We start from the raw sequence: 21,659 nt of genomic DNA, 5'->3' as shown, positions 1-21,659 counted from the left end.
TCACTTAGCTGGTTCAAAAGAGTAAAAAAAAAAAATGTTCAACGTAATCTTACTGCCGCTAGAAACTGTGTGTCTAGAAGGCCAGAGCTGTATTTCTAACTAGCCCACTGCCAGAATATTTGCTCTGGGGGTTTTGTTTCTCACGCGGGGCTGTCCTTCCTTCCCCACCTCAGCGCTCTCGCCTTGCCTTCTCTGCCGCTTTCTTCTGCCGTCTTGAAAAATTCACACACGTTTAAGCCGGTGGTTGCCCTGCAGAGCTTACGCTGCCCGTACCGTTTAAATGCGGCCGTCGGGCGGGTTTGGCTGCACTGGTGGTCGCTTTCGCCATTGCGTAATGAAAAATATAGCCCAAATCTTCCTCTCGCACTGTCTTTGGTCAATATGTGGCCGTTTGAGAAGGTCATCTTGCTATTTGATTCAAAGTTTATCAAAACTAAGAGGGGAAAATGTAACAGACTCGGTGAGCGACATGAGGAAATTGCCGTTGGGATTCTGGCGGACCCTGAAAACAGCAGGGTTCTATCTGCAGTTGTTTATTCTGTGCTCTGCGCTCTTACTAAATAGCAATATATTCCTGGGCTGTTGTATCCCAGTGCCTTACAGAAATCGAGATTGCGTAAACGAGGAGCAAAACACACTTCAGGTGTTGGTGTTTTGGCAATCAGGGTTAGTTTGTAGTCTGAGTTTTCCCGCACTGGGGAAACCCTAGGGTGGAAACGAGGGGTTTGAATTCCATCCTGCTGGTGAGGAGGTGCTGGTGGCTCTCCAGCTTTCCCACTGAACCCCTCTGGCGTGGCTTTCACAGTTGTGGGTGGCCGCTCATCCTCCTGGCAGGCTCCCACCGCTCCCAGTGAGGGCTAACCAAGTGATTTCTCGGCAACTCTTTGGGACCACCACAAGGAAGGACTTTGCAGAAGAAAACCTGTGTTGTGGACCTGTGTAAGGGAGATGCAGACTGCTGCATTTTGAGCTGACTGCTGCACTTTCTGTATTTCACAGACCCTATTCACTCCCCCTTCCTAACAGAAGTCTTTCTATTCCAAACTGTCCTTCGATAAGTTTTGACTTACTTTCCAGCAGTAGCTGCTCATCTACACATTTCCCACCTTCCAGCTCTCCTAAATGTTTAGAGTGAGACCTTGCCATAAAGTGATTACCTGCAAAAAGTTCCTCAGAGCGGAATTATCGTTAGTCTCGCTGAACTCTAAGTCATAACCATTGAAAACAGTTGCAAACCTGTCATGTCACAACAGAGATGTGCAACAGTTTTACCTTGGGGTAAAATTTCTGTTTCCTGAATGGTGTTAGGAGATTCTTAGTAGCTCTGGGATGAAAATGACTCTCACTCGCTTTGTTGTTTTAATTCTCCATCCTTGGTAACCCACGGAACAGGTTAGTGCTTCTCAGATGGACCTGTTTGTATTCAGAAAAAGGGAACTGTATTCAATTACAGTGCAGGCGATCTATAGAATTCATCAATTGTAACTCTCTGTTGCACTAATAGACAAAAGGAGGGGGAAATGGTTATCTGAAAGCTGGGTCTGCCCAGCAGTTAGAGAAATCAACTGTGAAAAGCCATCAGGTTCTTTAGAGAACGTTCTACTTACCAGTGAAATCTATGACAGCGCGCAGCAAAACTTGAGTATCTCCCTGGATTATTATGGCTTAAAAATGATGGGGTTTGCTTCTTTTATTGTGAAGCGCTTTCAATCTGCTTCTCTTTTTTTTTTTCTCCCCAGCAGACCATTCACAGTCCAGAGCCAAGTTACCGAGGGAATATCTCCTTTCACATTAATATCAAAAGAGTGAAATGATAGGACTGCTTCCAATAGCCGGCAAAACGTCTTTTATACCAAAAAACCCAGACAGACGAGAAGACCCATGTTTTTGTATGGCACTGTCCTGTAAGCCTCCTTTATTTCGTTCCCTGAGATCCTGGCATGTGGTTGTTCGGACAGGACTGTCCCGCTCCGTAACGGGTTCCAGCTGGTGTCTTGGCAGGGTTGTTCAGGAGGTGTCGCTTGGTTCCTGTCTAGGTCCCTCTTGTGCCAAGAGGCCTTGCAGGAGAGCAGGCTGTCCATTGCGTCTCTTGGCAATGAGATCTTTCTTTGAGCGAAAAGAGATTGTGGTGATTTACATAAATGGAAAGAAACTGCAGTTTTGAAGGAACCAAACTCTATTGTGTGAGGTTTCTTCTACGGAAGGAGCAAAATATTAGGCAATGAGCATTCTTTTATTGTTTTTCCGTAAGAAATGAGAAAGAAATTATGCAGCTTTTCTTTTTTTTTTTCAGATGTGCTGAGCACATTTTGAACTGGAAGCCCAGTTTTGCATTCCTGAGAGCTTCAGAGCACAGCTGTCCTCCTCAGAACAGGTCACTGTAGATGCACCCTCGCAGTTTTGTGCTGAGAACATCGTATTTGCGCGCACACCTCAGTTTGCCATATGTTCCTAACATAATAGCAAGCAATTATAACAGTATCCTTATCGCAGCATTCACACAGTGATGCATTGCTTTGGAAAGAAATTCCTATGCTATTCCCCAACACATGTCAAAAAGGTAAAAAACATTATTTGAAAGGGAAATAGTTCTGGGTTGTTTCTTTCTTTTTAATTTGCTGTCTCCTTGCATAGATATTTTAAAGTTAAATGCTGAACTTGGTTATGGAGGATTATTTTGGTTTAACAGTATCAAAATGTTTATGTTAAGGTAATTCCTAAGTTAATTACATCAACTTCTACATCTTCTAATGGGATATTTTTAAATGTAGAATTAGCTGTTATAAAATAGTGGTGTTATTTTGTAAAGTGGAAAATTTTCTTTTCCCTGTCAGTCAATACAGCATGTGTCAAAGGAAGACCGGCTCAGCCTTTTTGACAGCTGAAAAGAAACAGCATGCGCAGTTGTTGTTCCATTACCTCTATCATTTCTTCATCAACAAAGAGGCATTTGGCTTTTTTTTTTTTTTTTTTTTGATGTTGGGATTGAGATTCACTGGTCACAGAGGAGAAGGGGACTTCCTGTGGAGGGAGGTGGTTATTTACACATGACAAGAACCCACCAGAAAATGGAAACGGTGCCATGCGAGGGTTGTCACAGCCGTCTGCTGGGAATGCTTTAAGGCTGTTGCCCTGTGAATTTGGGGAAACCTGAGGTCAGATGAGATCCCGCTTGTCGGTTTAACGTGCAGGCACCGTCAGAGGAGATGGCTGCTCAAAGTGAGCAGGCGAGCCAGGAGCAACTACTGGTGTCTCCTCGCTTTAGACGTGCTGTCGGTGCTCACGTACAGCAGGGAAGGCTCTTGCCGAGTCCTGTCGTGGTGGGTGTGGGTCAGATGGAAGGGGGGTTTGCTCCTGCCTGGCCTGACAAGCCTACTCCATCATCCCTCACCGGAGGTGTGGGAAGAGCACTTCTCCCACATGCTCTGCAAGACAGCGTCAGTCGGTGGAGGCTTTGGAGACTGACCTCTTTAGCCTCTGCACAGCACGTCGCGTTCAAGCAGTAATTAGCAATGGGGTGGAACTAACTTGAAGAACGCAGAAACAATGCCGTGGCCCAGCTACTGAAAAAAAAGCTACTACCCTTTTAAATTAAATCAGTTTTTGGGGGAAGGTACTGACTTGTCTCTTCCTCCCCTGTCTTTGCTGCTTCTTCCCTTCCAACCCCATTCAAATATTCTAGGTTGTGTTTCAGCAAAAGCTGAAAATAAGAGCATTTTTCTCTGATGCAGACACAACTGATTATGGGTATACAATGATACTTAATTGTATTTCTGTGGTGGAAATGAAATATTCTGCTCCGTTATTGGCTTTGTTATCAGTCCTTATGATTTTTATGGGATAGAATTTCTGCGCTATTAGCGGCACCGTATATGCAACTGAAAACTAGATGCAGTAAATTACAGCCGAACACCAGCAGTCCAAAGGTTAATTTGATTGTACAAGTACAATCCCAGAGTTATGTATGAACATATGCTCTACATACTTATTAATGAGTAAGGTCAGACTGGCATGAGCTGTGTTATATTTCCTGAATATTCTTCAAGAGTTTACATATGATCTTCAGTACAGATAACGCAGAGATCTGTTTTCAGGAAACGCCTATTTAACCAGAAAGAAAATAGTAGGATGCAAATTGTTAGCTGTAAGGTTGACTGGTTTTCAGTTAATGGAGGGGTTGAGTGGGATCTGAAAGGGTGCCAGTAACTTGTGGTTGGCGTCACCCTCGGGGTTCTGTGCGTTTGGGAAAGGCACACAGAAGGAAACCTGTGAACCCTAAAGCGTTTGTGAGTTGTAGTCAGCTGCGTTGTTGCAAGGGAGTACTTCAGAGAACCGACTCTGTACATTTTTATTTCAGTGCAACTGGCTACAGCTTGAGAAGAGGCTCTTTCACAGCACCCACCTTTCCAAAATCCTGCTGCTTGGATCATCTCTCTCTTTGTGCCAAAGGATCTGGGCAGCTAATGCAGGGTGAAGTGAAGCTCCTCGGTTATATTTCTTCTACTGATTTAGGGCATTTTCCTCTGCTCACTTGCTGTAGGATAAGCTTACTGGATGAAAGCGTAACCTTGCTCAATGAAAGAACCCAGCCTCATATTTTTCTTTGTGGAGTTTCAGACTTTCTTCATCACACCTGATTTACTGTATTACTACATTATTACAGCTTGGCATGCTTAAATCCCATTTAGCGTTCACACATTTCATTCAGTCTAGGTGTCTCATTGTGGGCTTAAAATTTGGTGGTTTTATTTAGCATCCACGTTCTGGCAGAATCCAGGTGCTCTGGCGGTTAATTTTGATGAGCTAACACAGAAACTCATCAAAGTGAAGATAAACGATAGTCTTTCTGCCTAGGAGCAGTAGCTTGACGAATTAAAGCTACACAGGTTTTACAAGCTGTGGCCGTACTCCAGCGTTGAGTCCAGATGCGAGGTGGGTGCCCAAGTGGTAAAATTAAACGTGTTCGCTGAGCCAGTTCTCCTTGAAAGCTTTTGTCCTCAAGGGCTTGAACTGTGAATGCTTCAGGGGAATATTGGCTTTCAGATACCTGTGCTCTGCAAACTTTCTAATATAACCTGAAATAATAATGAAACAAAAAATGTAATCAGACGTGTTCTAGAATACCTGAGAAGTACTTTTTAATAAATCTAGACTTCTCTTCTGTGAGAGAAAAGGGTCAGCTGGTGGTTATCACTGAGACTGGCTTCCTGCGTTGCAGGGGAACACTTGCGCCGTTGTTCTCTCTGTACATTGTGTAGGTTATATAGGATTGCTGTGGGATTAAGTGGAGCCTAAAGCTGACTTTTTCACCCAAGCTTTTGTTCATTTTTAACATTTTGAGGTGTTTAACATCAGTGTGTCATGCTTGCAAGAGGAGAGAACTCAGGCATTGCAAATGTTGGCAAACATCGTTTTGAAAACCCCTTGAAAGGCTGTGAATATACTGGTGATAAACTGCATCTCCATGATATTGTATTTGTGCAGAGAGCACTGACTTTGTGCTTTGTGATACAAACCTGCTCAGGTGGGTGTGAGAAACGTGGAAGGGAGGGGAAAAAAAAGGGTCCTCTCCGTGCCTGAAAGCGGCACGTGTGAGCTGTGGGCAGGAAAAAAAAAAAAAAAGCTGCACTTTTCCTTTCCGGACTTCACATATTACCTGGTTTTTTTTCCTATCCATTTTTACCTGAGCCTTACGCTTTTCATTCTATAATACAGTTAAATTCTGTGTTTTCTTTATTCTTCTCCTGTCCTTCACCTTCCTTGGTAATTGTTTTGTAGAGATCTGATGAGAAATCTTCCATTCCCACAACTCCAAACATTATTAGTTTTTCTCTTGAAGTGATTCTGCACCATCACTGAGTTTTACTGCATCCGATCCCAGCAGCCAGAGCATCTCCCAAAGCCCTGGTATAATTTCTCTTTATCTGTTAGCTCATTTAATCTACCCTGCTGCTGGGGCAGGGGAGCGGCTAACTCGATTTGGGAGAGGAGGCAGCAGCTAGAGAGCAAGTGGTTCCATAGACTATCTCTGTTGTTATTGCCAGTTCAACTTAATTCAATTCTGATAATGTCGACAGATCTCTCTGTACAACATCTTTCGGCCGTATGGAGCTAGTCTGGCAGCTCCCCCAACCCAAATGGGCGTCTGGCACTATCTATCATCTTGTTCATGAGGCTCAGACAATGTTTTATCCAGAATCATGTAGGAGCCTCAGTATATACTCTACCCGAAAGCAGATCTTGCAAGTCTGCAGTGACCCCGCTTGTACCATGGCTCTGTGCTGGCCTTTAGCTGTGTCATCATGGAATGGAGAATTTTGGCCTGTGCCAGGCTCTTTCCACCAATTTGAGGTATATAGACATGACAGAGAACAGCGTTACTTACTTCTTCAGTGCAGCTGATCCTGCTTTTCTGTGTTCCTGTTAAGGGGGGAATAAAATATGGCTGTAGAAAAGCACTGTTGCAGTTGTCCGTTGCCTTGCTCATCTCTGTCAGCACATAGATCATTTGTCGAGGGAAGAGGAGTCTCAATTCTGCTGTCCCAGCTGACAAGTTCAAATCTAGACGTAAAGATTGAGCAATCTCCTGCGCAAATGAAAGGCTGTGTATGATTTAAAGAATGACTTGCCTTTTGGGAGGAATCTTCAAACTGAGACGAGGCTTCAGGTTTTTTACCTGCTTTAAAAGCTTTATATTCTTCCAAAATATCTTTTTCTGATGCCCTCAGGCGATTTTTAAAAGACCTGTTCGATCTATGTCACCCTCTTCTCTTCAAATGTGATCCAAAAATGTTCATACTTCTAAATTTGTGAAATCATATTAATTTCCATGACAACCGACTAATGTTGCAAACAAAGGATTAATTGTTTTTTTGTGGGATGAAGCAGAAGGAGAACGTAGATCACTTGAGGAAAAAGTGAAGTGCCTATACCAATGCCAAGACACTGTAATTGCAAAAGGAATATAGCAAAGGAAGAGCTAAATATGTTTTTATTTAACTAAATCTTCAGATTCGTCAGGCTCGTTTTAGTGTTAAAAGTCGCTTTCTCGGGGAAGATGGACCGGACTATCAGTTAATTCCTTGTGCGAGGCTGAGGAGCTGATCTCGCTCACTGGTCAAGCATCCCAACTGCAACCAGCCAAACATCTGCAGGCAGACAAAGGCAGCTGTCCTTGACGCTGGAGAAACCCACACATCTTGTGCTGGGCCTTTAGCAAAAGCCAGGAAAGAAGGCAAAAAAACTGGCAATTCCCTCCAAAAAAGCTCATCCCGCTCCTATTTGTTAGCGTACAGTGCCTTCTTGTGGGCAGCAGGTCTTACTGCGGGGTGGAAGCCTTGGCAGGGCTGCTGCTTCCCCTTCCTTCCCCTTTTTAACTCAAGACAACTCAGGGAAAGAAACCCAAGGAATGTAAAACATGTGGGTTTTGATAGAGAAATTGCAAACGCATGTGGGGCCATGCAGTTTGCCGTACATCACAACTTTCCATTAAGGAAAGCTCTCTTTTGAAGTCTATAGCAATGAGATGAACGTTGGGTCTGACTTTCAGAGCGCTAAGAAACGTTTTTCCTTTTTGATTTAATTTTGTTCAAGGAAAAGATGCGATCTCGCACAGAAGTAGATGTAGCTATAACTTGTCAGGCATTTTCTCCTCACCCCCCTCCTCTTTGCAGGAAGGCTTTCCTCTTTGCTTTCCCGTTCAGACGCACACGCATACGTGCACACGGATGCCAGATACTCAGGCGCGTTCGCATACCGAGCTGGGTAGACAGGACAGTACATTGTCTTTTCTCGTTTTGGATTTCCCTTTTCTGCTTAGGGAATTACCTGGGTGCGCAGGATGTAGCATGCACCTGTGGGCATAGGGCCCTGTAGCAAGCTGAGGTCATAAAATCATAGAATTGTTTGGGTTGGAAGAGACCTTGAAGGTCATTTAGTTCCAACCCCCTGCCATGGGCAGGGACACCTCCCACCAGCCCAGGTTGCCCAAAGCCCCATCCAGCCTGGCCTTGAACACCTCCAGGGATGGGGCAGCCACAGCTTCTCTGAGCAACCTGGGCCAGTGCCTCACCACCCTCACAGTGAAAAATTTCTTCTTAATATCTATTCTAAGTCTGCCCTCTTCCAGTTTGAAGCCATTACCCCTCATCGACGTCCCAGCCCTGCAAGGCCTGTCCGTCCCCGCATGTCCCAGCCATCTGCTTCCACCACTCCTCAGCCCCGAGGATTCCCCAGTCTCTCATCTCCCCGCAGCCAAATCCATGTTAACTTGGGTATTTCAGTTACCACAATAATGCTCTTAAACCCAACGCAAAGTGCCGGAGCCGATAAGCCCGCAGGCTGGCTGTCGCCGTCGGTGCACGCCGCGGTGGATGCTGACCGAGGAGCGGGGGGGAGGCTCATTTCAAGGTGGAAGGAAGGAAACCCGAACGAGGGGCTGCATCTCTACTTTTCATTTAGTTGCCGCATTCTTTTTGTAACACGTTTATCGTAAATACTTCCTCTTCGGCAGATTTTGAATGTTTGCGAGACTAAACTGCAAATGTGTTTATTGCTGAGATGAGGCTTACATTTGAAACCGGTTCCTGAATTTGCAGCTTCTTTCATGCAGCCAGTATCAGTCCAAGTGTGGTGGAGTTGAGTCTAGTGAAGGCCTCTTCCTGTCATAAATAAGATTACTTTCATTTCACTTGTGGAGTGTGTTATTCCTCAGAGTAATGAATTTCCTCTGTGCCTTTGAGCACATAAACATGGTTTTCATTAGGTTTCTATTAAAAAAAAAAAAAAAAAAAAAGGCAGAGTGAAATTAATAAGATGGCTATTAACTCCATAAATGCAGATGTGTTTTTACTGTAGTATAACAGTGTTGGAAGTAAACAGCTTTTTCGCTGAAGACTGAAAAATGCATAAAATGAAACAATTTTGCAGACCTGGGTTCAGCTATCGAGGAACAAAAGTAGGTGGAAAATCTGACTGTTCACAAACTAGTTTCTTAGGAGGAAAAATAGACGATCAGATTAGATGTAGACAGACAAGTAGCCTCAGGCTTCCTACTTAATACGTAGCGTATGTGATAATAATAGTTTTAAGCAGTAATAATAATAGTTTTAAGCAGTAATTTAGAATTAGCATTACAGCTAAGAGTTTGAACAGTGCTTTTTTTCGTTTGGTTTTTTTTTTTGTCCTTTACCAGATATGCCTCTGCAGTTGCAGAATAAGGAATAGCGACATTTGCAAATATTGCGCTGATAGACCCTGTAAGCCATAAAATTTTCATGTACCATTTGTATTTGTGGCTTGAGATTTCTGTCAAGTGGTGAATCCCGACAGCATCGCTGCGGTTTTCTTTTTTTCATAGCTACCAGCATTTTAAACATCAACCCAAAAATCACCATGCGTGCAAAGTCAGGCGTTTGCAGAAATGCAGACCCTTAAACTGCTGGTGTCTCTTTCCACTCTCTCCGTCAAACTTATTTAGTAAAAGGACATAAATTAGCAGTTAGAACGCATGCTCTTTACAATCCTCAAATTTAATGTTTTACAGAAGAAAACTGAGGTCACTTTCCTGCAACTCAAAATCTTATACAGCAGATTTAACTTTGTCAAAATGAAGTTACTAGACTTCAGCAAAAACTCAGTGCCAAAAACTGCGGCTTGGCAAGTAATTAAATGTCAAAACTTCACTAGCCTACTGTGTGTAATTTTATATTGTTCTGTAGACTGTTTTAAGCCTTGTTTTCCCAGAAAATATAATTCTGAAATTTTTTACATAGTTCCCTATTGCCTTTTGCTTCGGCAAATTCAATCTGAACAACAAGGCATCATGTAATAGTTGTTATTTTTGATGCTAATAAAATACGTAGTCTACCAAGACCTTTTGCTTGAACACAGAAATAGAAATGTTCCTTTTGTGTCTCAAATCTCTGTTTTTAAAATAAATTACCTTCTCCTTCATTTTACTTCTCACTATTTATTTCTTAGTAATTTGGTAGTGAAAACTCTGCCGGTTTTACCTGAGAGCCATTTTCAGTCTGATGCCAAACCTTATAATTACTGTTCCTTGTTACAGTGCAAGTCTTGCATTGCTGTTACTGTAACAGTGCAGATGTTTTTTATTTAAAATGGTAAGGATGAAGTTGTTTAAAGAGCCAGTTTCAGTTATGCGTGAACATTGCTAGTTGAAACCTCAACAACAGAGGAAGAGAAACCTTAAATACTGGCTCCCTTAGCTTTTGGGCAGGAAATTGTTTTCGAACTTCTTTTTTATTTATTTTTTGGGGTGAAGATAGAAAGCTCTACACATTAAAAATTCCGTACGGTTGTTTAATATTCGCTCAGTAGTGTCCTATTCCCTAATCAAGCCCCTGCAAGCTGTAAATCACAGCCACTATGTCACTGTTTTGATTGGAAGCAAGAGCTGTACCATGGCATATCTCTAGGGACAGCAAACTTCTGCAGCTGTGGAAAGCTGGAACTATTTGCTAGTATTATTAAAGGGATCTGAGATAATTTTTTTTTAATCTGAAGTCGTAGTGAAATGCACAAGGTGCACAGGGGTGTCACGTGAAGGCTTTACAGCAAGCGTGGCCTGTAACAATAGTGCTCTGGTAAGAGAAACTCAGTTGTTTTAAGTGTCAAAACAGCAAATGTGAAATTATAGCCCCTTTTTCACCTCTTCCTTTGTCCATCTTAGGAAAAAATGTATGCAAATAACCATAAATTATTTCTAAATGTAAAATACCAGTCAAGCATTTGGGGCTTCAGTTAAATGTCTTCCTGTTGAATGAAAGGATGGGTTTTCCTCCTAGAAACACCCTGGTAGTTTTTACCATAATTTTGTTTTCGTAGAGGTGTTTTGAGTATTTTGGGGGCTTTGGCTTCTGAACTACAGCCAGTATAAATGGAGCCTAAGGACAGAAATATTAACTTCTCCTAAAGTGCAATGCAAATACTTGAGTTAATTTATATACTGTTTATCATAGAGAGGTCTAGAGCTAGATGATAACTTTCCATTAGAATATTCTCTTAAAGATACTCAAAGTGCTTCCCCAAGATTAAATTGAACAACTGCAGAGGAAATTAATTTTTGACATATGCAAATCCTTTGTCGTATACGCACGGCCTTCTTGCAGGATTGATTGTAATATTGTTCCCAGATGCCCTCATCATATGTTAGGCCTTGATTAATTAAAGTAATAATGTAGTCATGCTGGGATTTTTCTAACAGTAAATCTGGTGCGCTGGTATATCCAGTTCGAAAGAGGGGGAAAGGGGAGGAATTTGAAAGATTGCGTGCATATTGACATGTGGCTTACACTAGCACATAGAGCGCTTGTGAATCAAAATGACCTATGGATGTGGAAACAATAATTCCTGTTGGACTAAAAGATGGCCTGGTCGTATTTTGACATCAGAAGTCAGTCTTGGTATTTACTGCAACAGCATCCTTTACAGTAGTATGTCTCAAATTCCTGGTGATGCACAACTGGTTATGATAAAACATAGAATGTAGAGTATGTAAGGGTTGTTTGTTGCTTTGCCCTTTTGATTTCAATCTTTCCTCTTCACCTTTGGAGGTAAACATTGAATAAGCAAGCAGAGAAATAAGCTTTTTTGTTGCAGTCTTTTCAGTCAGTGCATAGTCACTCAGCATAAATAGAAGTGCTGGGTTTCCGCGGGGCTGATGCTTCTCGCCATAGCTGTTTTGGAAATCCTACAGCTACAGCCTGCAATCCGCCTGGCTTCAGTCAGGGTTATTCATCGCTCAGCTTTCACGTTTATTAAATGAGCCAAATTTACATACCTCCTTATCCAGGTACAAATCTGTTTTAAAACTGCAGCGGAAAGAAATGCTTTCTAGTTACAAACCCACCACATTATTGCTAAGCCTTGATAAGAAGCAGTAAAAGGTGGTGGTATGGTTGGTAAATGTGCCTCGAGGGATCACACGTTGAATGCGACTCTCAATTTTTATTCCCGTATAAGTCCCTTTACACTGCTCTGACTAGTTTAAAGTGGCCTTGAATGAGCACGGCCCGTACTTTGGGCCTTTTTTAGTTAAACTGCTATGAAAGTGGTCTGGCAGAAGGCAAATCAGGTGCATGATATTTTAAAATGTGCTGTGAAAGCATCAGTTGCGTAGCGTACACAGTGCCTCTGTGAAACACGCTTCCCCCCCCCCCCCGCTCCAGCTACGGAAATTCAGAGACGAGCCGATAGACTTGCCCAAGGCCACCCCGTGTGTTAACAGCACAACTGGGATTAATGCTCAGGCGCTGGTTTTGTGCAGCCCCATGGCTAATCCGCGGTTTCACGTGGGTCCCTTTGGGTGGAAAGCCTGCAGGCACAAACCCGGATTGCTCTGGCTCTGCACAGGCGGAGGAATAAGTCCACCCTTCCTGGCTTTCCGCGGTCACAAGCCCTGCTCCACCGCCAGGGCTGCAGTGTTGGCACTCAACTGATCTGAGTGTGAAGATGGAGTATCTTCACATAGTACATCTCAGAGCCTTTCCGGCACTGATGCGTATTTCAGTCCAGCGTAGAAACCCCACCTGAGATGTGTTGCATCACCACCGGGTGATGGATTTACTGCTGCTCTTCGGGCATTCATGGTCTTCTCCACATACACCAAACCAGCCAGCTTGCACACATACGTGTTCACTGCTCTCCACCTTCATAACAACTGTTAGGGCGTCCAATGATCCAAAAATCCCCTGGATTTGGGCTGTTTCAGTGAATGTCAATCAGGAAAAGAAGGTTCCCACAGCCTTGCTGAGGAGTTACTTAAAAAACAGTTGTTTTTAAAGGGTAGCAAAGTGAACGTTGAAGAAAAAATTATCCCAAATGCAGCTCCTGGGTGTCCTTAGCCATCTCTGCATAGACAGTTATTTTCACTCTCAGTCATTTTTAGCGCCTGGATTGCTTGGCTTTTCTTTACGTCCTTCCCTCCCAATCCTGCATGTCGCAGTGAAATCTTACAACGCAGTCAGGATGGCCGTGTCGGTGGCTTCCCCAAAACATCCCTATGATGTGAAAGAAAAATCCCAAACTTTGTTTGCTATGTAGCAATATAACCTGCTGCTCCTTCTTCATTTTGAACTCGCTGCTGTGCTTTGCCAACCAGAGCAATGTGTACCTTACCTCCTTTTTCACTGCGGTATGCTGTGAAACGTTATCAAATGCCGAAATTCTAGCGGTGCCGCAGATATTTAATAAGACCTGCGTGCTTTTTCACTGTGAAATAGTTAAGAGTATTTTGGCATTGTTCACTCATGATCTCATAGCATCCCAAATATCAGACCGTGTCCAGAATTCTTCAACAAAAGATTAGTGGCCCAAATCAGTGTTGATTATTTCATAGTCTTATAAGTCCCCCTAAGAATATCTAATAGGAGAAGGCTGATAAAATGTGGTGTGTTGCAGTACCTAGACTAGAGCCACTTTTTAGTTCAAGCAGGCTACCCGATAATATTATGTATATATTTTATATTGAATGTATTTGTTAATTTATTTTATGTTGAATTTATTTGTTCATTTACTCACCTGCTGTTTGGTGGGAGAGTATAAAATACCGCAGCGCTTTCTCATAGCACTTTTTCGTCTCTTGTAGTGCCCAGCCTTTGGGGAGTTGCGTATCACTTAGCATGGCTGTCACATCGTCATCACTGCACACACATTTTGCAAAACCAAAAAGAAATTCTCATCTGTCCTATGTGGACAGTGAATATGTTTCACCTTAAGTGTACGTAAATCTGATGTATGTCCGATTTGTAGTAAAGGTCTTCAGCTGCAGCAGAGTTGTTTCTCCCTGTGTTTTTATAAATGATGCTAACTTCAGTGCCAAAGTTCTCCGGTCATAAGGACGTTATTTGCAGGACACGATTTGGACAGAGTCCTATTTTGGTCTTCTGAGTCAGACTGATTGTCTCCTGTAGCCGTTTCATCCTTTACCGAGTGGCATCTGTGAGGCATAACCAAACACAGTGGTGTGGTGTTGCCCTCTGTGGCTGAAAACTAAGTATCTAAGTACGGCTTCTCTTTGTGGAAGAGCATAGCTATCACAGTCTCTAATTAAAGGAGAACAAAATTACCATTTAGAAGTCTAGGAAGATACTCAGAATCAGTTGAAGCTATTTTGGACTTGTTAGACTGTGCAGTTACCTAAATAAATAGGATTCCCCTTTCTTCTTATTTAATGCCCTCTGTTGCGAACCCCCTTGAAAATGTAGCCGACTTTACCCTTGTGGCTTGTATCATACTTGCATCCAATATAATTTTAAAAGTTAGCATTTTCAATTTTCTTTTTTTTCTCCTGATAAATTTTATTATAGGTGCATTAGTTGTCAAATGTCAGAAACTACCTTTCTGTGCGGTTGGGGTTTTTTGTGTTTTAGCTTGTCTTTAAACCTGTGTCGTTTCCTTTTCATTTTTCCCCCATCTCATTCCCAAAGGAATTAGCAACAAACTCCCTTTGAGAAGAAACGTGGCCGGGGAAGAAAAGTACTTTTGATGATTAAGGCCCTTCTGTTCAAACAGTTCCTGCCTACACTATGGAACCCATAGATACTGGAGATATAAAGGAGAGGGTTAGAAGATAACTAAGACCCCTCAGGCTTGATATGTAATCAAAGAAGTATTGTTTGGGAATGACTTAGGGGGAAGCGGAGTGGCTAACATTTTGGCCCCGATCCAGCTACCGCTGGAATCGATGGCAGAGTTCCCACTGACTGCAGGAGAAGCGAGAGCAGACCTTTTGTCTGGTGAGGACAAGCGTATGAAAACACAATGGGAAAGATGACAACCATGCAAATTGGGAAAGACAACTGCCTACAGATTCCTTATGCAGAGGATGTCTCTGCCTGGGTAAGTGAGCTTGACGGGAGGGACGCGTTTCATCTCCGGTTCCTGGGCAGTGCCCAGCTCAGTCGGCAGCAACTTTCGGTGGAGGCAGGATCCCACTGTACAGATAACTGCAACTGCCGGACTGCCTCTCTGCATCTCGCCAGCTGAAGTTGTAAGGGCAACTGAAAATTAACTAACAACATAAGCACAGTTGTACTGGGTGGGAACAAAGACCCAGCTAGCCTGGCCATCTGTTCTCTGGAGAGGATTAAAGAATAGCAGAACGGGGCATGTAAAGCACAGTGCATCCCTTGGGTACACCATCCCGACTTCCCTACGTCAATAATTTAGAGCTGTTTGGGCATTATCTACATTTCAGAACATTGTGTTTAAAGACCATTAGTGGACCTGTGTGCAAACAGTTGAAGTCTGAACTCCAGGCACAGCATCTTCCGTTACATTTATGTTAAGAGGTCTGCAAGTTAGTAGATGTACTTTAGTAGATGTACCTGTAGGGCATCTCTTTCAAGGTCAGCCCCTGGAAAAGGTGCTCTCCGCCTCTTTCCTGCTGTCACTGTCGTGAGACTCATGCGAGGCATCTCTCGGGGCTAGTGGCTAGTTTCTAGGACATTGTCAGCTCGGGTGTTACAAAGCCGGTGCTGGGCTGTAGCTTCTGGTTGGGATGAGGGCCCCCAAAAAAGTGCAGTTTCCCTAATGAGCCAGGACAGCTGTGATTGGCACTCCTTGAAGGGCAAATGCCTTAATCTTCATTAGGAACCAGCACTGGGAGGACTGGCGAAGTCCTGCAGTGAGGAAAGTACACCTTTAGGAACGGCTGAGAAGGAAAATAAATACGCAAGGTACAGAAATCGGGGGGGAAAGCAGGACAGAATAAAAGAGAGATTTGACAACTGTGCTGGGACCTACAAAAGGGGCCACATCTGTTCTGGCAATATCCCAAGCCATGAACAGGTCTGACATTCACAGAAGAAGCTTTCCCCATGCAAAGATTGGAGAGGTGTTTGGTGGAAAGGCTGCAATGTAAACTAGCCGCGCTTTCCCTCGCCTTATGGTCATATGGTTCCCATTTATGGGGTGGGATTGAATAGCTGCAGACTTGCCACTCTCAGAGGAAAGAGATCGTCTTACTTACTGTAAAAGTCTCGGGGGCTTTTTCCCTTGAAGGTATGAGAAGGGCGCTTTGGCCATGACCTGTGAAACCTTGCAGAGCGCACAGCAGGAACTGCAAGGTGGTTTTGCTTGGGTGCGAGTGTGAATGAAGGGCATGTGTGGACACAAATAACATTCAGCTGCTGGGGCAGTCTTCACTGAGCAGAAGCAGCCCTGGTGCTCTGACATCCCCTCCATACCTTTCGCGAAACAGGGTCAGAAACAGGAAGGAATAAAAGGGATGGGGTGGGAAGAATTCCTTTGGTTAAGGAAGATCCTGGGCATGAAAATAGGACTTTTTTTCTCTCCGCCTTCCTCAGGTCCTAGCTGTTGGGAAAACCAGCCTGGTGCCCACCCGGTGCTGGTGCAGGCAGGGCCAGGGTCATTTGCGATTCTTCCCTCATTCATCGCTCTTCCACTTGCCCCGTGGCCAGGTCTGGCAGGTTTTGGTCTTTCTCTTTAAACTGCAGCTGCTGGGTTTGGGCAATCACCTGAGAAGCTCATTTGGAAGAAAACTAAGTTGCTATCACTCGTGGCTGCAGGGGAGAGGCTGAAAACGTGAACCCAAGATGTGCCGACGCCAACGAAAAGAACTCAAAATTTAAAACTGCTCATGGATTTTTGAAGCCCCTTTCCTAATTACTGAACGCTAATTCAGAAATAACTGAATAATTCAGACTAATAAAATTATGCAGGCAATTCTCCGTACCAGCATTAAGCGAAGCAAAGCCATAATGTTATTTATTTAATTACAGAGAGTTTGGAGGACCGTGTAATTAAGTGAAGGATACAATTTAGCTGTAGTCAATGACTGCCTGTTTCAGGGGTAAAATGAAAGGCTTACAAAAAGTGATATCCTTTGTATCTCAGCTAGAAGTAAGGCCTTTCTCCAAGCTGATTTCTCACTCTGCTGAATAATCGAATCATTTCTGTGTTCCTGAGATTAATCAGAACTGTCAGGTTTAGTAAATGACTTTTTTCTTACTCTATTTTTGACAAAGTTACTCTTTAACTGAGCATTTCTCCAAAGACGCTGCTGGTTTGTTGTTGTTGGTTTTTTTAATTATTATCTCATGAGCAAAATCTCTTCAAAACTTTTCTTCATCGGGTGTTAAAACATAATTAATAATCAGATAAAATTCTGATTGTATTTAGACCTGAGCAGTTCCTATTGACATTGCTATGCTTCGGAGGTGTGATGCTCTGTAACAGACCAGGGAACTACTGAACCGGTGGCTGCAACAGTCACGCTGGAGAGAAGAGTCGACGTCGCTTTTGCAGAATTAACTCTGACACAGAATTGCTCAGCGATTAGAGTAAGGAAGGAACCAGCAACCAACTACCTATGGTTGAGACCCTCTGGGTAATACACTTGCGTTTCATCAGCAGCCCGTCACCCAGGGCTTTTGCATAAACTAAACCGTCATGGGTCAGTATGGAGAATTCACTTATAGATTACTAACTGGTTACAAATTAAGAAATAACAAAACCCCCCTGAGCAGGGTACCAAAAGTAGCTGCAGACATTCGATGTGAGCGCGCCTCAATTTCTCCAGACATGCTGAAGTGTGATGTTACTGATTGCCTTTGCCACTTCTCTCCCGTTTCGACTGCAGAGCAAAGGGTTTACACCGAGTAGCTACTCCGTTACTCTCCCAGGGGTGAATGAAACATGAGTGAGGAAGATAATATTAGGAAATTGCACCACTGCTCTCAGATTTCTTTGGCTGTATTTTGACAGCTGAATTAACTTGAGTTATCTGTGCTCAAGTGAACTTCCCCCAGCATAGCACAGCTTACTCGAGAACGGCCATCCTGCAAAATTATGCCGGAGCTGCACGAATGAATTAGGGGATCAACAATGTGACTGTGGAGCAGCACAGAGAGATTAAGTTGGGCAAACTAAATGTTTTGCCTCTTCGTTGTAGCTTGAGGCAAATCAGGCAAGTTAAAAGCGCCGTCACTTTTGAACTAATGTTTTTCTTTATGGATGGAAGTCTGGGTAGGGCTGAAATTTTAGTTTTCGCTCAAATTAATTCTACACTGAAGATAAGTGCTTTGATTAGTGCTTTACAGAAAAGTATATTTGTAAAAAAACTTGCTTCGTCCCCCTTCTAAAGGATGTCCAGTCAGCCCTGGGATAAATGGCTTCTGGGACTTAATATTTTGCCTCTGATTCATTCTGCTGAAGAACCACTTTTGGAAAGAAAACTCACATCCCACATTCTCTATTTACATCTATCTCATTTTGCCCTGGAAAGAGAAAGGAAAATTGTATCTGGCAGACAGAATGGATACTGGAAAATTAGCAGGATACTTGAGAGTGACATTAAAATTGCTTTCCGCAGCCAGAGCCCACCAGCACCTGAGTGCAGCGGAGGTAGGAGCTCCTCTTGTTGTAAAGCGTTATGGAGCCCCCAGGAGAACGTGTTTGACACACAGCAATGGAAATGTAAAGCCATGAACTCAGTGGAAGTTCAATTTGTTACTTTTGTCGTGTAGTTACTTTAACCCCCCCAAAAAAAGAAAAAGAAAAAAAAGTTATATCTTCATTCTGATAAAGCCTTGAATTTTCCAAATGAGACTTTCAGAGGGGAATCTTTATCTGTGTGTTCTCCAGCATTGGCAAAGCTGTTTGTTTCATATGTCTAGAAAAAAAGGCTTTTTCTGGGGAGGAGTCCCAACTGCAGACAGCCTAATTTGTTCTTGGCACGTCCTAGGATTTGCATTGCTGTGGGGGTCAGAAATGTAATAATTCACAAATCTATCTGCTGAGCTGGGCTCAATTAGTCAGCCGTCTTTTTCTTTTTCACTTTTCCAGTTGCCTTTTGGGAAGGGTAGAGCCTTCCCTGAGCGGAGCAGAGGGTCTTGGAGCGTGTTGTGGCGCTGCGCCTAGCAGTGCCGCTGGGACGAGCAGGGACAGCACAACATTGTCTCTGCTTGCTGCGGGGCTGGAAGCGGGGCTTGGCAGGAGAAGCCGCTCATCTCCTCTGGATCCTTGGTTGGTGCAGGCAGAAATTGCCCTCCCCTCGCTGGCATGTAAGATGCTTTCTTCCGTTCTTTACAAGATCTGCAGGAATTGAACCATTCTTGTTTGCGGCTGGGGCTTCATGCCCCCGTGTGCTATCAGAGGTCACTTCATACAATCACAGAATGGTTTAGGTTGGAAGGGACCTTGAAGATCATCGAGTTCCAACCCCCCTGCCATGGGCAGGGACACCTCCCACCAGCCCAGGTTGCTCAAAGCCCCATCCAGCCTGGCCTTGAACACTTCCAGAGATGGGGCCTCCACAACTTCTCTGGGCAACCTGGGCCAGTGCCTCCACCCTCAGAGTAAATAATTCCTTCCTAATATCCAGTCTAAATCCACCCTCTTTCAGTTTAAAACCATTACGCCTCATCCTGTCAACTTCTCAGCCCATGCTTCCTCCTTGCTAGACCCCCTCAGATGGCGGTCACAGGAATATAAATTCCTCCTGTCCAAGGAAGGTCACATCCATGCCCGGTGCTGGGCAGGGCCAGCCGGGTGCCAGGCTGCCGCTGCTCCCCCAGGGCCGGGAAGCGGAGGAGCCCTCAGCCTGCAGCCGGGCCGCAGCGTGGACGGGAGAGCCGCATCTTCTCAGAGGGCTGCGGTGAATTTTCTGTGAGGTCCGGAGCAGGTCCCATCGTTGCTGCCTGCCTCGGATTACCTGGGCTGGGTACGAACAGTAGAAACAACCTCAGGTAGGAGCTAGACGCGGCGATCCAGGCTTCACACGGCTCTGGGATCGCCGAGCTGCTGCTAAATGTTCAAGGTGCCATTATTCACAAGCTACAGCTGTATGTTTTAAAAACACTTAAGACTTGGCCGTATCGAAATGGATGTTGACCAGACACAGTAAAATATATACCTGCCTAATCTCAGACCCGGATTTAAGCTTCCCAGCTACTTCTAGGTGTTAGAGCAAAGATAAGCAAGAGAGCTGCTGAAAATATTTTAAATGGCAAGGAATTTCTCTTCTCTTGTTCCCAGAAGCAGCTGAACTATTTTTACTCCTTCCTTCTAAGCACATCCACTTTCTGAGGAGAAATTGGATAAAGAAGATAACTGTTTTGACAGAACTACAAGAACCCTTTAGCACATAACGAGCAACTTTCAACTAGAGCTGTCACTGACAGCTCCGGCCGTGACGAAATGGCACGTTTCATGCAAGTGAAGGTTCCTTACATGGTAAAACTTTTTAACATCCAGACTATAGCATCATCAAAAGGACGATGTGCTGACTTGCACTAGGACCTGTTATGGGAAACATGGTTACAGGGTAGCTCAGGTGCCAAACAGACTCTTGCTAAAGGCAGTAGGACTGAGATATGCCTTGCCTACCCCTTTCTGCATTGTGGGCTGGCGGCTTAGTCTGTTTGGGCTTTTTAGTAAACAATGTATACTTGTGGAAGCATTAAAGGAAATTTAATTTAATAAAGTAAGACATTTCACTGCTATTACACTGGTTGTGGGGAAAGTCCACAAAATGCCGACATTTCTTCTTTGCTGCCATTCAGCCATTAAAATCTTAAGCCATTGACATATTGCATATTAATATTAAGAAATAACGGCTTTTACAGCATTAGGTGAAACCTCTTTGTTCATTAATAATTCCGTTTCTCGGTATTATTTATCTGTATGCATGCACGTGGAGATATTAGAATAGTAAGAAATCAAAGTTTGGAAGTTATATCAATCATGTTTGGTATGTGTATATATATACATACATAAAAAGTACTAGGCAAGCAGAAATATTGTATCAGGGCGGGTGTTAACAGCTATTGAAAATATATGGCCAAAGGGTTGGAAAATATCCTTTATTCAGAGTTCTGATAATTGTTTCCACCCAATAACATGCTTTAGAGCAGCAGCTGGAAAGCCCTAAATATTGTGTGCCAAGCAAGAATTGCCTACTGTGTCAGTTAAAGTTCAGCAATGGGATAAACTTCGAAATATATATCTCAGGTATATATCAGGTATATATCTCTGCTATTGGCAGAGCCAATAGCGTGGAGGTTAGAGGACTGGGATTTAACAGAGAAATGGCAAACATTCAGAATGGTATAGGTGAGGGTATAAAATATAATTGGGAGGAACATTGTCTTGTAGCAGTAATAAACACCAGCTAGTTGTAAACAGTCGGGGAAAACAGTGAATTTAGAATATTTGACTTAAAAATTTGAATGCAATAGAGCATTCATGTTATAGATGATATTAGGCTTTTTATTCATTTGGAATGTCTTGCACGTTAGCATTCATTTTGTTTATCAAGAGTTTTGCAAATATACAGTGATAAAAACCAGTAAGTAATAAGTAGAAATTCAGGCGATACTATACAATTGAAATAACTGAAAAGGAAATTAAGAAGGAGCTTAGGCAAGAAAATGGACAGGGGGAGGGAATACACACAGCAGAACTGCTGAACTTGTGTTTCCTATAGATTTGTGTCTCAAGTGTACTAAAAATCTTTTCCCTCCTCCTTGCACTTTTGGAGTTCAAATCTAGTAATGTGATGGGAAGCGTTCTCATATTATCTAAGAGGTATTTTTATTGAGGTAGAAGCTGTGAGTTCGGTATAACGCAGCGTAGGGAACAATAGCTGATACATCAAAAACGCAGACATACAG

General features: G+C 43.4%; 1 protein-coding gene across 1 annotated transcript in view; it reads left to right on the top strand.

The window, feature by feature from the left end:
* The window catches only part of SCFD2 (sec1 family domain containing 2), a gene marked incomplete at its 5' end in the record, with an annotated part of 209,598 nt that overhangs the window by 145,910 nt on the left and 42,029 nt on the right, over window positions 1-21,659 (top strand). The window lies entirely within an intron of this gene.

The sequence above is a fragment of the Vanellus vanellus genome (genome assembly GCF_965231255.1).
Source record: "Vanellus vanellus genome assembly, chromosome: 4".
NCBI lineage: Eukaryota > Metazoa > Chordata > Aves > Charadriiformes > Charadriidae > Vanellus > Vanellus vanellus.
The sequence above is the reverse complement of the archived record's forward strand: the minus strand, read 5'-3'. Positions and strand labels throughout refer to the sequence as shown.